This window comes from Pelodiscus sinensis, chromosome Z (genome assembly GCF_052426305.1).
Source record: "Pelodiscus sinensis isolate ZL-2025 chromosome Z, ASM5242630v1, whole genome shotgun sequence".
Classification (NCBI taxonomy): Eukaryota; Metazoa; Chordata; order Testudines; family Trionychidae; genus Pelodiscus; species Pelodiscus sinensis.
In genome coordinates this window covers 21,983,814-21,999,672 of record NC_143085.1, presented here as the reverse complement: position 1 = coordinate 21,999,672, position 15,859 = coordinate 21,983,814, and the positions used below count along the sequence as shown (strand labels likewise).

At 60.3% G+C, this 15,859-nt stretch overlaps 1 long non-coding RNA gene across 1 annotated transcript; it reads left to right on the top strand.

Moving 5' to 3' along the window:
- The first annotated feature begins 411 nt into the window (after positions 1-411).
- On the top strand, positions 412-1,355 carry LOC149520700 (uncharacterized). Its single transcript, XR_016348331.1, has 3 exons — positions 412-519; positions 898-1,033; positions 1,263-1,355. It is a non-coding gene; the product is annotated as an uncharacterized LOC149520700 (long non-coding RNA).
- Positions 1,356-15,859: the final 14,504 nt, after the last annotated feature.

Genomic DNA, 15,859 nt, shown 5'->3' with positions numbered 1-15,859 from the left:
CTCCCTGGGGGCCCGTCCCTTCCATGCCCAGCCTGGGCTCCTCCCTGCTCTGCGAGGCGGCTCAGACCCTGCTCAAGGCTGCACCCCGGGGCCAGCGGGTGGCCTGGATTCTCCAACCCCCCTCTGACCCAGGGCTCCCCCTTGTCTTGCAGCAGTTCATCCGGGCCCTTCCCGTCGACTTCCAGGCCCTACTGGCAAGCCTCCTCGCCGAGTCCCCAGACACCGCCAGGCTGCAGCTGATCATGGAGGTGAGCCCCGTGGGGGGGACGGGGCCATTGTCCCTGCTTCCTCGGGGGGCCGAGAGAGGAGCTGTGTCAGTGGCTGGGGGGGGGGGGCACAGTCTGAGAGGAGCCCCAGGCTCTGCCCAGAACCGGCGCCTCCCTACGGGTCCTGACCTGCCTCTTTCCCCCCCAGCACCTGAGCCCGTGGCTGGAGTCCCGCCTGCCCCAGGAGCGAGCCAGGGCCCTTGGCAGCACCACGGCCCTGCTGGGAGTCGCCACCACCCTCCCGGGGTTTGAGGTAAGTGACCTCGGAGCCGGGGGGTCTGGGGCTGCAGGGCGCGGGGCTGGGAGCGTCCCCGGGAGGCAGAGCTGGGAATGGGCCGGGAATGGGCCGCGTTCTCCTTTCCCCGGGGAGGGGCGACCCTGGGCCTTTCCGGGGGGCACCTGGGCCCCAGACTGGGGAGTGGCCGTCAGTGGATCCCCTTGTTCCACCCCCGGAGTGACCCTTCAGTCGGGGCCATTGCTCAGGGTTGTCTCCTCGCAAGGCCGGCCCCGCCCCGCCCCGCCCCGGGAGGTGTCTCTGTCCGTCCCCGAGCTCAGAACCGCCTCGGCGGCCGTTAGCATGGGACGTGCAGCCCCAGGATGCTGAGGGACCCCCCCTCTTCTCTCCCCTCAGAACTCCGCCGACTGGCCGAGGATGGGTCACCACGTGGCCCAGCTGGGCCTTTTTATTTCGGACCCATCCGAAGACGTCAGCCGGCTGGCCCGGAAGGGGGTGCACAGCCTGTACCGACTCCTCCTGCACCACAGGGGTAAGGAAGCCAGCCGGGACCTGGGCCCCAGGGACACCCTGAGGGTGCCGGCGGCGGGGGGAGGGGACCCAGCCCTTTTCCCCCAGACTGGCCCAAGGGGGGATGCGTCCCTCTGTGTTCCCCTTCTGCCCCCTGTGCCCCTCCATTTGCCCAGGGATGCCTGCAGGGACCCGTGGGAGGGGAAGGGCTCAGACCTGCCAGCAGAATCACCCTGGTTTGTCTCTTGCAGGCCTCAACATCCACCAGGCAGAGGACCTGTGGTGCAGGCACTACTATAAGGAGAGATGGGTCCTGGCGCATAGCAACACCGTCAGGGTGGGAGAGGTAAGGACGCGCTGCCAGGGCAGGGCAGGGCTCGGGGGTGGGGCTGGCTGGGGCCCTCGTGCGGGTAGGACGCGGGGTGGGAGCGGGGAGTCGCTGATCGAATGGTCGATGCATTTTCCCTCGACTATTCGAGCCGTGGACAGGGCGGCGCTGCCCCTTTGTGACGCTGTCCCGGCGTTTCAAAGGGGCGGCGCTTCCTAGGGGCAGCGCCGCACCTTGCCCCGGATCTCCCATAGAAGGGGAAGCAGGGCGGGGGGGGCAACACTTTTTGATGGAGGTCGCTCCAAGATGTTGGCCAGTGGCCTAGGGCTGCTCTGTTGTGCGGAGGGGGGTGAGGTCTGGGAGGGTCTTGGGGGCAGGAGGAAGGTGTGACCTAGGGCAGGGGCTAGGGTGCAGGGTGAGGAGAGCGTCTGGGTGCAGGGTCTGGAAGGGAGTTTGCAGAAGGAGGAAGCTGTTTTAGCCCCAGGAGTTGGGGCCGGGCTCTGGGCCGTCAGCTGAAACCTCCCGTGCTCTTGATTTCAGGTCTTTGGGCAGCTCTTCACGCCAGAGCAGGAGAACTGCTTTTTAGACAAGGCTCTGCTCGCTGCCCGCTCCCCCCTGAGGCGCCCCAGCCAGGCCGGGCTGGTCCTGGCCCACGCCCTGCATGGGCAGGCCCATCAGCTCCTGGGATACATGGTGAGCAGCCGGAGCAGATGCAGGAGAGTGGGGCAGGGCCAGGGTCTCCTTCCCATCCCCTCAGGGAGTCCCCCGCCCCTTTCCTCATGCTGCCCCCACCCCACGTCCCTGCTGGGTGGGTCAGAAGCTCACCCTGCGGGCCTGACGGGGGGTGACCAGAGAGCAGAACAAGTCTCAGCGCAGGGGGGAGGAGGGTGGAAATGCTGGGGGGGCCCAGTACCCCTGCGTCCCCAGGGATGAATGTGACGGATTCTGCTTCCCTTGCAGCAGGAAGACAGCGAGTGAGAGCACAAGGAGCTGAGGAGCCAGCAGCTGCGTCCCCCTCCCCCCAACCCTCCCAATTGTATAGAATGTATTTAAATTCTGATTAAATAACGTTTCAAAAAACATTTGGATCAGGCTTTGTCAATAATTTTTGATGGGGGGGGAGGGCGCATTTTGGCAAGTGGTCAAGGGCCACATTTCTACCGAGGAGTTTGGGGTCTGGGACGGGGCGGTTGGGTGCAGAAGAGAGTGGAGGGTAGGAGCCTGGGTGCGCACCGTCCATTGCATCATCACGCGGCGCCATTGTGCTAGTGCTGGAGCTTGGGTGACTGGTTTAATTTGAATGTTTACACAGATTAGGTGTTTTAACTTTAGGAAACTTCATTTTAAATAAGGTAAAATGTTAATTTCTGTCTACCACAAAGGGTTTCAAAGTTTTCTTTATTAAAGGCAGGGATGAGGAACCTTTTTTGTCTCCAGGGCCACTGACCCCCAGAAAAACCAGTTGGGGACCACACACGAGAAAAGCAAAATACAAAAACCCTTCTTCCAAAACCCACAAGCCTCACTGAGATGGCCCCCAACTGGGGCACCTCACTGCTCTGGCGCTTCAGCCCCACTGGGGTGAGGGGAAGGGACAGGGAGGACTGAGGTTCGGGGATCCCCCCACAAGGAAACCAGAGTCAGTCTAGTATCTCTCAGGCAGCTGGGGTAGACACCCCCCACCCCACACCCCAGCCTCCTGTTGGATCCTCCTCCCACAGTTAACTGCCTCTGAGTCTGCACCCAAACTCCCATCGCTGCCCTGAACCTGTCCCAGAGCCTGCAACCCGCAGCCTCTCCCGCGCCCCACTCCCCAGCCATCCTGCACCGTAACCCCAGCCTCAGGCCAGCGAACCTGAGTGAGGGTGGGGGAGCCCAAGCAGCAGAGGGAGGGGGGAGTGGAATGAGTGGGGGCGTGGCCTCAGAACAGGGGCAGGGGTAGGTGCGGGGAAGGGGGCGGGGCAATGGTAGTGGCCTCTAATGCCCACACCCCTCCCTTCGGCATCGCTTATGTCCCATGTCCGCCCCCTCCTGAGCCCACAGCCGGTGCCAAGGCCTCGTGCCCAGGGCGGGGTCGCCCCTGTGAGCTGCCAGCCGTACTGGGGAGAGGCGAGAGGGTCTGGGCTGCTGTGTCCGTTGCTGGCTCCTGTCAGGCCTTTGCACCAAGTCCTGGTGCAGCCTGAGCAAACCTGGATCCTTCCCTGCTCCTCCAACACCACCTGGGCAAAGGGAGGAGAGTCCCCAACAGCCTCTGTCACTTCGGCCTCCTGTCGGGGGAACATGCCCCCTGCAGCATGATCCCCTGGAGATCTAGCCCTCTGGGCACTCACACAAGGTCTCTACACGGCAGCTGCTCTGTGCCTAGTGCTGGCACTGCAGAGCCATTTGCCACTTTGCACCCGACTGTCACCAGGTCCTTTCCATTTGCAGGGCCGGCCACATCTCCTGCCCCCTAGGCCATTGGCTGCACCCTCGTCTCGCTCCTCCTGGTGTCTGTATCCGTCATCACCTTGGTGCTGGAGAGATGGGGCCTGTCCCAGCCTGCCGGGCTGCAAGGGACTCCTGTTGGGAGCAGCTGCATGGGAACCAGAGGCCCAAGAATGGGAGAACCCTATTGACCTGCTGTGAGCAGGAGACGGGAGTGGGGAGGGGGCTGGGGAGGTACCTGTACTCAGCTCTGAATGGGGGCTGGGGAGACACAGACACTGCTGATGATTGCTGCACAGTGGGCCCCTGGGTTACAGTCTATGCCCAGGCAGCTCCTCCAGTCACTGCCTGTCACATTACTGGATCTTGAGGGGAGCAGCCAGATCACTGCTGCACCCATAGGTGGGGGTGTTGGCCCCAGAAAATGGTAGAAAAGGGGGCCATGTGGGGTGCTGAATAGAAGCTTTTTATCTGATAGTCCTATGTAAGCTATTTATGTGGTTGTATAACGTCTGTGTGTGTAGTTAGGAATCTGTAGTCTGTGTGGATCCTGAATATTTCTCTGCATGTGGTTGAGCATTGGGCAGAGCCCGGCCTGTGGACATGCTAATTAGCGAGGCCCTGTGGGACAATGGCACTGAATGGGCCAAGGACACACCTAAAGCATGAGGGCGGACACCTAAGAGCGGCCAGCAGAGAGAGGCTGAGGACCAGGTGATCTCCTGCAGCCAAGAAGAGGTCAGGAAGGAGGGATAAATAGGCCATGTGGTCGATGCCATCTTGGTTCTCAGCTCAGCACTTCATCCCAGAGGCAGCATTGCAGGGATCGAAGAGCCCGAGAGACCTGTGAACCCATCCTGACCCTAGGATGTGCAACAAGAAGTCTTAAACCAGCAGCTGTAACATCTCTGCTAGAGGCTGCATCGAGAACTGGGCGATTCGGTGCATGTAACATACTATTCCTTTAACAACCTTACTCTCATGCTTTTCTTTATTGTAATAATAAACCTTTAGGTGTTAGATGCTAAAGGATTGGCTCAGCATGATTTGTGGGTAAGATCCAGAGGGTAAATTGACCAGGGATCTGTGGCTGGTTTCTTGGGACCAGACAGAACTTGTTCGGGGTAGGTGGGATTGGGTGCTAGGACCCTCACCGGTGTATGAGGCCCGGGGCCATCGGGGGCATGGATATTGCTGGGGTGCCGGAGGGGTTTTGCTCGTGAGGCTTCAGGCAGGCAGCTGAAGCGCTCTGTGGGACTGGTTTGTGGCCTGTGTGGAGAGGTCACCAGTCTGGGGGCTGTAAGGAGCCCCGGATTTGAGCAATTCGCCCTGAGCGGACGCCCTCAGCTGTGCCCAGACACGGCCCGGTCCGTCACACTGCCCCTCAGCCTGCAGGCCTCTCCTCGCTCTCAGCCAGGCCAAGGGCTGAGCCCTGCTGTGGCCTGCCCCAGCCAGCCAGCCAGCCCAGCTCCTCCTCCTGCACAAACAGTCCTGCCTGCTCCTTTAGCAAAGCAGAGCGGGCTGGTTGTGGAACTTCTGGGAGACTGAGGTTCAAGTCCCAGGTCTGCTGCAGAGCCCTTGGCCCTGCCACTCCCCTGAGTGGGCCTCAGCTCCCGTCTGTGAAACGGGGACACTGATTCTAACTCATCTAAGGGGAGAATTTTCAAAGCCCTAAGGGAGTTGGGAGCACAAGTGTGTGACTGTGCTTTGTGCCCACTGCTTGGTGCTCCTAAATCCCCCAGGTGCTTAGCTTGGGAGCTTTTCCGGGCAGGGGCTGCGGCTAGGGTTGCCAGGTGTCCCGTTTGAACCGGACAGTCCAGTATTTGAGCTTTCTGTCCAGGAGATAAATTGAGAAAATCTCTCAATTTTCTAAATAAGATGTACTCTAGGTTGTGATGCAATGGCAAGTATGTCTGGTATTTTTATTGACCATCTGGCAACCCTGGCTGCGGCTGCCTCTCACTACTCTGGTGTGGACAAAGCACTGCAGTCATCCCGGGACAACGCCCCCAGAGACGCTCTCCCTCTGAGGCAGGGTCCTTTAATGCTTTTCACACTGACATAGGCTACGGGACAGCCCCTTGGACACGGGCATGAGTGTCCCCGCGGGGCGGTATCCCCCGGACGCTGCGCAATGCAGAGAAGAGGGGTGAGTCCTGGGGGATTGGTGGGACAAGAGATGTTCCGTTATTTTAACCCCACCCGCTATAAAGCAGCAAAACCCTGGGTCCAGGTACTCAAAAGTGCAGGGCTCTGCTTCTGCGGGATTAGCCGCCCCTTCTCGGCTGGGAACACGCAGACGAAGCATCAAAGGGCTCCCACCCCACTGAGATGGTGACTGCATGTCTCGGGAAGGGAAGAATCCAGCCATGGGGGGGGAGGGATCCCCTCTGGCACTGACAGAGAGGCCCAGAGACATGCAGAAGGAAAGTTCAGGAGGGAGGGGGCAGAGATACCAGGTAGGGAGGAGGACGGAGGTGCAGCTAACTCTGGTACTCGTGACACCCAGACCCCATCTCTCCCCACCTCCTTGGACCCAGGCAGCACCTGCTCCTTTTTGTCTCCTCTCCCATTGACTGCCGCCCTCCTCACCACCAGGTCTCCCAAAGGTTCCTCTCCCCAAATGTTTCCCACTCCCCTCCCACTGTTCCTCGCTCCCAAATCCCTGGGGTCCTGTCAAACAAACGTCTCTTCCTCCCTCCTGTCGCTGGCATCTCCATGTCCTGTAGCCTGGCCCCCCTCCCTTTACTCCATCCTTTACCAACCCTTCCAGCTCCTTGAGTTCCATTTCTTCCAGCCTCCACCCCAACTCCCTACATCTGCATCTCCACCCCAGCCCTGCCTCCCAGCCCCGCCTCTTAGCCCCCGGCCCCAAACCTTCCCTTCCCTGGTTCTTCCCTCCCCAAACTGCCTGTTCTGGTTATTTCTAGGCCAGGGGTGAAGCAGGAGCCATTCTGCTGGGCACTCTGCAAACACAGAACAAGGACAGTCCCAGCCCCACACATCTGGCCCTTGAAGAACAAACCCAGAGGCAGAGGGACCTGGACAGACAGGATGGTGGGGGGCAATTTCCCTCAGCAGCTTGGGCCATCCTGGCAGAATGGTGTCTCAGTCTCCTAGGAGATCACGGTAGTGGGAACCAACTGTCCATGTTGTGCTAGACAAGGGCGATAGGAAGCCGCTCTGGGGTGCCCCACTAAGCCTGGCGGGCTGGGGGCGGGGCTTTGGGTGCTGTCAGCACGCTGGGCTGCACAGCCACATTGTACTCCAGGGATCTGGTGGCCAAGTAGTGTAGTGGCTGCACTCCCATGCCCTGAGCCTCCAAACACCCCCCCCACCTACCCCTGACTCCTGCACCACAATCCCTGCACTGCGCCCCCCCTCACTCCTGGACTCCCTGCCCTGAGCTCCCCACACCCATACACTCCCCAGCCCCCTGTCCTGAGCTCCACCATACCCCTGCCCAGAGCTCCCCATCCTCCCACACTCCCCACCCCCTGCCCTGAGCTCCCCCACATCCTCACACTCCTCATCCCCCGCCCTGAGCTCCCCATACTCCCACATTCCCCATCCCACTGGTCACCAGGTCCTGATGAAATGCATCCCAGGATACTCAAGGAGCTGATAGAGGAGCTATCTGAGCCTTTAGCTATGATTTTTGAAAAATCATGGCAGACAGGGGAGATTCCAGAAGACTGGAAAAGGGCAAATATTGTGCCCATCTCTAAAAAGGGGAATAAGAACAACCCAGGAAACTACAGACCGGTCAGTTTAACGTCTGTCCCAGGGAAGATAATGGAGCAGGTAATTAAGGAAATCATATGCAAACACTTGGAAGGTAATAAAGTGATAGGGAATAGCCAGCATGGGTTTGTGAAGAACAAGTCATGCCAAACTAATCTGATAGCTTTCTTTGATAGGATAACGAGCCTTGTGGATAAGGGAGAAGCGGTGGATGTCATATACCTAGACTTTAGTAAGGCATTTGATACGGTCTCGCATGATATTCTTATTAATAAACTAGGCAAATATAACTTAGATAGGGCCACGATAAGGTGGGTGCATAATTGGTTGGATAACCGTAGTCAGAGAGTTGTTGTTAACGGTTCTAAATCCTGCTGGAAAGGGATAACAAGTGGAGTTCCTCAAGGGTCTGTTTTGGGACCCGTACTGTTCAATATCTTCATCAATGATGTAGATATTGGGATAGAGAGTACGCTTATTAAGTTTGCAGATGATACCAAACTGGGTGGGGTTGCAACTTCTTTGGAGGAGAGGGACATAATTCAAAATGACCTTAGCAAGTTAGGGAAATGGTCAGACGTAAACAGGATGAGGTTTAATAAAGAGAAATGCAAAGTGCTCCACTTAGGAAGGAACAATCAGTTCCATACATACAAGATGGGAAGCGACTGTCTAGGAAGGAGCATGGCGGAAAGAGATCTAGGGGTCATAGTGGACCACAAGTTGAATATGAGTCAACAGTGTGATGCTGTTGCAAAAAAAGCAAATATGATTCTCGGTTGTATCAACAGGTGTGTTGTAAGCAAAACTCGTGAAGTTGTGGTCCCGCCCCAGGGTCAGGAGCATGTCAGGTCTCTTCAGACATGCATGTGCCTATTGGGCCACGGCCCCTGGGTGTCACGCAGCTGGAGCGTGGCATGGCATGTGCTTGCACGTGCACAGGTGTCTGTGTGATCCGTGGGAGGCATGGCCCACGTGCGCGGTCCCTGGTCTCCCTCCCGCCTCCTCCCCCGAACTACTTAATTCGAACTACTTCCCCGGTACGGTCTCCCTGGATGACCCTGCCGACTCCAGTGCTGGAACTCCTTGTGGTGGCCCCTCCGGTGTGCCCAGGTCAGGGCCCTCCAGTCCCGGCTCGCTGCCTCCCGGGCTGGCACGGACCGCCCCGCCCCCCAAGAGTCGGTCGAGGGCAGGGAAGTAGGGGCAGGTGGCAGCCCCTGCTGCGGCGCCGCCCCTGGTGGCCCTGGCGTACGCCTGCCGCAGCTGTTTTACTTTCAGGTGCACCTGCTCCTGGGTGGCCTTTGTCCCTTTCGGGCCATGGCGGCCGCTATGCGCCCGTAGACGGCCACGTTCCTCCTCCTAGTACAGAGATCATGGACGCTGGGGGCCTGCCCCCAAACCTCAATGAGGTCCATGACCTCCACACTAGACCAGGAGGGTGCGCGCCATCTACGGCCCCTGGCTGGCCCCTGGGTGCTGGGGGACTGGGCGGGGGGACGGCTCGCTGGCACTGGCTGCCTGGCTCATCCTGCAGCCCCTGGTTCGGGGCAGAGACTGCTGGCAGGGCTGGCTCTGGCAAGTGCCGTCTGGCCAGAGTCTACCCCTTTAAGGGCCCCAGGGCTGGGGAGAGGAGAGGAGTTTTCCTGGTTTGGCCCAGAGCAGCCACCAGGGGAACCTGGGAAGGGCTGGCCTCCAGCTACTTCGAATTAAGTGGCTACACAGCCCTTAATTCCAACTACTGAATTCGAATTTGGCGTTACTCCTGGTAGAATGAGGTTTACCTAGTTCGAATTAAGTCCAAACTAGCGGTTTGTATGTGTAGCACCTATGAAAGTTACTTCCAACTAACGGCTGTTAGTTCGAATTAACTTTGTAGTGTAGACATACCCATAGTTCCTATACAACTAACAGCTAATGGGTAGTCTCCAGTAGTTTAAATCTTGGGGCATTTGGAAAAGGAGGGGGAGCTCCATGTGTGCGAGGTGTATTGTTGCCCTCTGCTGGATGGACTGTAAATGCTTTATGTATGTATCATATGCCCTATAGTGCTAACAGTTAATGGAGATTCTCCTTTAGCTCACACCTGGCATTTTCTAAAGTAATATATGTGTGTGTATGTGCGAGAAAGAGCAAGAGCCTGGGGGCTCCCTCATGTCTCCTCCCCATCCTGATCTGCTTGGCTTAAGTGCAGGAAAGAAGAAGTAGTGAGCTTTGTGTATTTGACATCAGGTGGAAGCAGGAGAATGGAGGAGGAGTGGGAACAAGAGCACTTGGCTTCTTTTCCTGCAGACCGAGAGGGGTGGGGACTGGGTTGAGCTATATAAATCAGATGCCGCTCCATGCCTCAGTTTCCCCCTTCATACAATGCCGATGACACAGAGAATGTTTGTAAAGTGCCTTGTTGTTAGCTCATGGGGCAGAGGGGGAAACTCGGTCTCAGAAGCAGACTGGGGGGAGGTAAAACCCTACCTAGGCAGCGCTGGTTCCACTACGTCACGCTGCCAGACCGGTCTGAGTGGGTCCCTCTCTTGGCTGCTCCTCCCCCCAGGAGGAGTGGGTTCCTCTCCATCGGCTGCAGGAACCAGCATTTCAAGGTCTTTGCCAATGGGCAGCCGTTCTGCAATTCAGCTCTGCCGCGGCTTCCAGCAGATCGATACACTGGAGATCGATGGTGCCGTGGTCGGGTCCTGTGCCCAGTTCTGAGCCCGACCGGTGCCGCTGCCCAGACGGAGATGAGTGGCACACACACGACACCCCCCTACGGCCGCCCTCGCAGACCCAATAAACCTCTCCCTTTCGCAGAACGACTCTGCTCCTGCGTGGTTCTGGGGCTACTTGTGTGTGTGTCCTAGACCCCCTTTCTGCTCACCGCAGATAGAGACTCCTCTGCAGGTAGAGCTGAGTGCGACGCCTGCACTGGGATGGCGTATTGGGATAATGTACTGACAGCTCCTCTGCGCCACCCCCCCTTTTCCTGCCGCTGCAACATCAAATTAACCTTCCTGGTCTGCCCCCGTCCTCCCTCCGGTACCAGGAGACCCCACGCATGATGGGAGGGGCTGCAAACTGGGGAGCAGGCTACTGCAGGGCTGAGGGCAGCACACCAGCCCCCAGAACCCTGCAGGGCCTGGCCACGGGGAAGGGGAACTGATGTGAGCAGCATTTAGAGCGGGGGGGGGGGGATGCGGGGAGGAGGACAACGGAGCCACGAGCAGGACAGGGGGTGAGCCAGCACCAGTGAGTCTCAGGGGGTATGTCTACACTACCCCGCTAGTTCGAACTAGGGGGGTAATGTATGCATACCGAACTTGCTAATGAAGCCCGGGATTTGAATTTCCCGGGCTTCATTAGCATAAAGCCGCGCCGCCATTTTTAAAAGCCGGCTAGTGCGAACCCCGAGCCGTGGAACGAGGAGTACAGATAGTTCGGAATGGCTACGTAGTCCGAACTATCTAGCCCGTGCCGCGTGTAGCCGCGCGGCACGGGGTTCGCACTAGCCGGCTTTTAAAAATGGCGGCGCCACCTTTATGCTAATGAAGCCCGGGAAATTCAAATCCCGGGCTTCATTAGCAAGTTCGGTATGCATACATTACCCCCCTAGTTCGAACTAGCGGGGTAGTGTAGAAATACATACCCAGGGGGACCAGAGCCTCCAGGCCTGGCCCCCGTTGAGAGAGAAGCTCAGAGATTGGAGCTGGGGCAGCCAGGAGCCCCCCACTGCTTTGTGGGGTGCAGAACAATGACTGCTCCCGAGGGGGGAAAGGAAGGTGCCTGCACTGCAGGGCCTCCCTGGAGAGACAGTATCGGTCCCTGGCAGACAAAGGTGGAACCAGTTCCAGGGCCTGGCCAGGAAAGAGCCCAAGTCCTGGGAGAAATCAGGCTCCATGCTCAGCTGTGAGTCCGAGTCCCATAGACAAAAGCGCCCCAGGGCAGTGGTGGATTCTCCACATGTCAATGGGTCTAGTGCAGGCCAGAGGCCTTGCTGGGATGCGCTAGGGCAAAGGCCAGGGCTGGGGCCGGACGGGAGCCCGTGAGAGGCAGCGGGGCGAGTGGGAGGCTCTAACTCTTGCTCCTGGCCAGGAAGTCCAGTGCTGGGTGACACCAAGGCCACGTCTGCACTGCAGGCATTTTGCTCAAGAACAACTGTTCTTGTGCAAAAACTTGTGGCGCGTCTACACTGCACGTGAATTCTTGTGCAAGTAAATTTGCAGTAAAGCATCAGAAAAGAGGGCTTCTTGCACAGGAGTTATTCCTCTCCCCACGAGGAATAAGCCCCTTTTGTGCAAGAGCTGTTGTGCAAGAAGGCAGCGTGGACGGGCACCAGGGGCTTCTTGAGCAAGACACTTGTATGGCTAAAATGGTCATCAGAGCTTTCTTGCACAAGAAAGCGACCACAATGCCATGGACACTCTTGTGCAAAAGCACATGGCAGGGTGGAGGTGCTCTTGCACGAGACCTTTTGCGCAAGAACTCCGGTGTGAAACAGTTCTTGTGCAAGAAGCCTGCAGTGTAGGGCAGGGAGCAGCCTATGGGGCTACTGGAGCTGCTGGCTGCAGGATGCCCAGTCAGGGAGTGGGGGGGACCCCTAGGAATGGCTCCAACTTCCCAGAGGGGTGGCCAGAGGCAGGACATTTGCCTGGCAGGGTGAGGTGGGGGGGGGGGGCAGTGACCTCACAGGGGCTTTGGGCAGCCCTCAGCAGATCAGGCAAAGGGCAGGTGGGGAGGTGGTGACCTCACAGAGGAACCCACATCTCAGGCTGAGAAAAGGGGGGGGCGGGCCCAGGGGACTTTGGAGACCCCCGGTTGCTTTAGCTCTGGTGCGTCTCCTGCTCACAGTTGCTTTGTCCTCTGTGAGTTCCACATCCGGACAGCGTTTTGCAGAAGGTAAGAGCCCCCAGGGGTTTGGATCCCGCCCGGGGCCGGCTGGGTTCCAGGCAGGCCCAGCCCTCGGTCAAGGGCCAGAAGGTGATTCCTCACCTGGGCTGTGTCCTTAGCGCCACTGGGGCTTTCTCTTGGTTGGTTTCCCTTTTCCTCCATCCCGCCCACATTTCTGCTCTGTTCTTGCCTCTTCTGTGACCTTCCCCTGCTGCCCCCCACCCAGCTTGTGACCCAACAGACTAGCTGAAGGAGGGGGGGTGGTTTGCAGGAGCCGTGGGGCGGGGGATGCAGCCCCCATTGTGGGGACTGGGGAGGTGGGGCTGGACCAGGTCTATGCCGGTGTCTTTGGGGAGAACGCTCCTCCCCCCCCCCACACCTTAGACTCTCCCCTGATTGGCCGAGCAGGGGCTGTTGATGGGCAGGAGACTCAGGTCCTTGCAGTGCCTGTGCAAGACCGAGCCGATAAGCAAGGGGCCATTTGGGGGCTGGGGGCAGTCGCTCTGGGGCGCTGGAACCCCTGGATTTCGCTCTGCAGGCTGCGCCCCAAGCTCCCCTTTGCTCCCCTCATTTGCAGCATGGCCAAACACATCAGGCTGTGGTTCCGGAAAGCCCTGAAGATGGCCCCAGGGCCGGTGGGAAGCAGCTCCTCCGTCCCCGTGGGCGGGGAAGCTGAATCCCACCAGCTCGGGGCGACTCGCCCACCGGCCAGGCCCCTCCGGACCTGGCTCCAGAGGCGGCTGGGAAGGCGGGACCCAGCCCAGCGGGGAAGCCGGGTAGAGTGGCTCTGGGGCCTCCTCTGTGGAGAGAAACACCTGCCCCAGGAGCCCAGCCCCCATTACCACCAGGGGGCATCGCCCTGCCCAGACCCCGGGGACCTGCTAGTCTCCGGGAGCCCCCAGCCTCTCCGCACCAGCCCCTGCAGCTGTGGGTCCAGCTCAGTGAGCAGCAGTGCCTGGGCCTCCAGCTGCAGCCGGGCCACCTCCTGCAGCCGCTCAGACCCAGGTGAGGGGCCGTGAACATGCTGGGCCCAGGGGCTCACCCAGTACACGGGGGGGAGGGGCAGCCCCAGTGTCTGCCCCGCAGCCAGGGCAATGGATGGGGGCGGGAGCTGCTGCTTGGCTCTCTTGTTCCTGGTGGGGGCTCTGCTGAGGGCGTTGGCAGATGTGAGGGTGGAAGGGGGATGGGTCCCTGCGAGGGGCGTGTGGGGCCCAACCTGCCCTGGGTCCCTGACATGGGGGCGCGTGATCCCTGCTGGCCGCTGGAGTCACCCTGGTCCCTTCCCTCCCGCACAGAGCCCCCCTGCGCCTCGGCGGAGCTCTGCCAGGAGCGGATGGACTCCCGGGTGGAGGAAGGGGCCATCTATGATATTGAAGAGCAGCTCCACACCCGGGACACGGTAGGAACCTTCTCCACACAGGGGGGACCCGAGATTGTCCGGCCCCTTCCCAGCACGTCCCCCCCTCCGGGAGGGGCTTGTCCCTGGGGATCCCCCTGGGGCCCCTTCTCCTGCATGACCTGGGCCCCCCAAGCTGAGGTCTCTTGTCATGCACCAGCTGGGCCCCCACAAGCCTGAGGCAGCAGTTGGGGGGGGGAGTGTGGGGGCTTGGACAACCGGCAGCTCCCACCTCCACTCCTGGGAGGCCTGAGCCCTGCAGCTGTCCGTGGGGGGCAGGCAGGCCCCAGGCTCACAGACTCTCTCTGGGGTGCAGAGCCCAGCCGCCCTGCAGCGGTTCCTCCTGGCCGTCCCCCCCGCCTGCCTCGCCGCCCTCCAAAGGGGCGAGGACACCCTGGCGCCGCGCTGCTGCAAGGACACCATGATGGCCAGGATCGTGGTGAGCGAGTGGCGGCGGCCGGGAGGAGGGGAGGGGATACGTGGGGTGGACAGGGGTCTGCCTGGGCCATGGCGGCGGGTGGGGGTGCTGGAAATGGGATGGGTGGGGCCAGGAGTGCTGGAGGGGGAGGGGGAGGTGGACATGGGGAGGGTGGGTGGGGATGCTGGAGGAGGGAGGGACACAGAAATGGGGCAGGTCTGGGGTGCTGGACAGGGAGGGGGATTCGGAACAGGGAGGGGTCTCCCCGGGCCATGGGGGGGGGAGCTGGAAGGTTAGCAGAGCGGGCTGCTGAGGATGCGCCTGGGGAGCAGGGATGAGGAGGTTCAGAGGCTGGTCACCAGGGCAGTGAGGGGCAGGAGACGGCCTGGGGACAAGGATTGAGCTGGTCCCGGTTTGGGAGGGGGGTGCTGGGAGGGGCCCAGTGCCAGGCAGGGGGGCTACAGGCCAGCAGGAGGCAGTGGGGTTGGATCCTGCTGGGTGGGGGCGCTGGCCGTGTGAGCGTCTCTTGGGGGCCCCAGCCTCACAAGCCCCTTTGTCTCCTTGGGTCTCACAGGAGATCATGGAGGACTCCCCCCCCCCCACTGGTCTTGGCCGACTGCCTCAACGCCGCCTGCAGCCTCAGGTACCGACCCCCCCCCCCCCGCCGACTTCCCCCCAGAGCAGATCCCCTGACCAGGGAGTGGGAAAGTCTCTGTCTCCTGGGCTATGTCTAGACTGCAAGCCTCTTTCGAAAGAGAGCGCCCAGTGAGTCTGGATGCTCTCTTTCGAAGAAGCCCTAGTTACATTCAAGAACGCCTTCGTTCGAAAGAAGCACTTTCCAAAGAAGGCGTTCTTCCTCGTGAAATGAGGTTTACCGCCGTGGAAAGAAAAGCCGCGTTCTTTCGATTTAATTTCGAAAGAACGCGACTGCAGTCTAGACGCAGGTGATGTTTTTTCGGAAAAAGGCTACTTTTCCCGAAAAAACCCCTGAGTCTGGACACAGCCCTGCTGCTGAATTAACAGTCTCTGCCCCTCTCTCCTGCCAGCACCTTGCAGCCTCCCCTACAGGCCCAGCTCCTGAACCCCCTGCTGAGGGCGGCCGTGGGACAGACTGTGTCTGGGGACTGGCAGCAGGAGCCCATCCACACGCAGGTACGTCCCTCCGGACCCTGCTCCCGGGCTGGGCTGGAGCTCCAGAGAGGAGTGGGGTGGGGGCAGAGGGAGAGAAGAAGCTGCAGGTTTGGATCCTTCCCTCCAGGTTTCCCGTTGCTCTCCCTGGGGGCCCGTCCCTTCCATGCCCAGCCTGGGCTCCTCCCTGCTCTGCGAGGCGGCTCAGACCCTGCTCAAGGCTGCACCCCGGGGCCAGCGGGTGGCCTGGATTCCCCAACCCCCCTCTGACCCAGGGCTCCCCCTTGTCTTGCAGCAGTTCATCCGGGCCCTTCCCTTCGACCTCCAGGCCCTACTGGCAAGCCTCCTCGCCGAGTCCCCAGACACCGCCAGGCTGCAGCTGATCATGGAGGTGAGCCCCGTGGGGGGGACGGGGCCATTGTCCCTGCTTCCTCGGGGGGCCGAGAGAGGAGCTGTGTCAGTGGCTGGGGGGGGGGGGCACAGTCTGAGAGGAGCCCCAGGCTCTGCCCAGAACCGGCGCCTCCCTACGGGT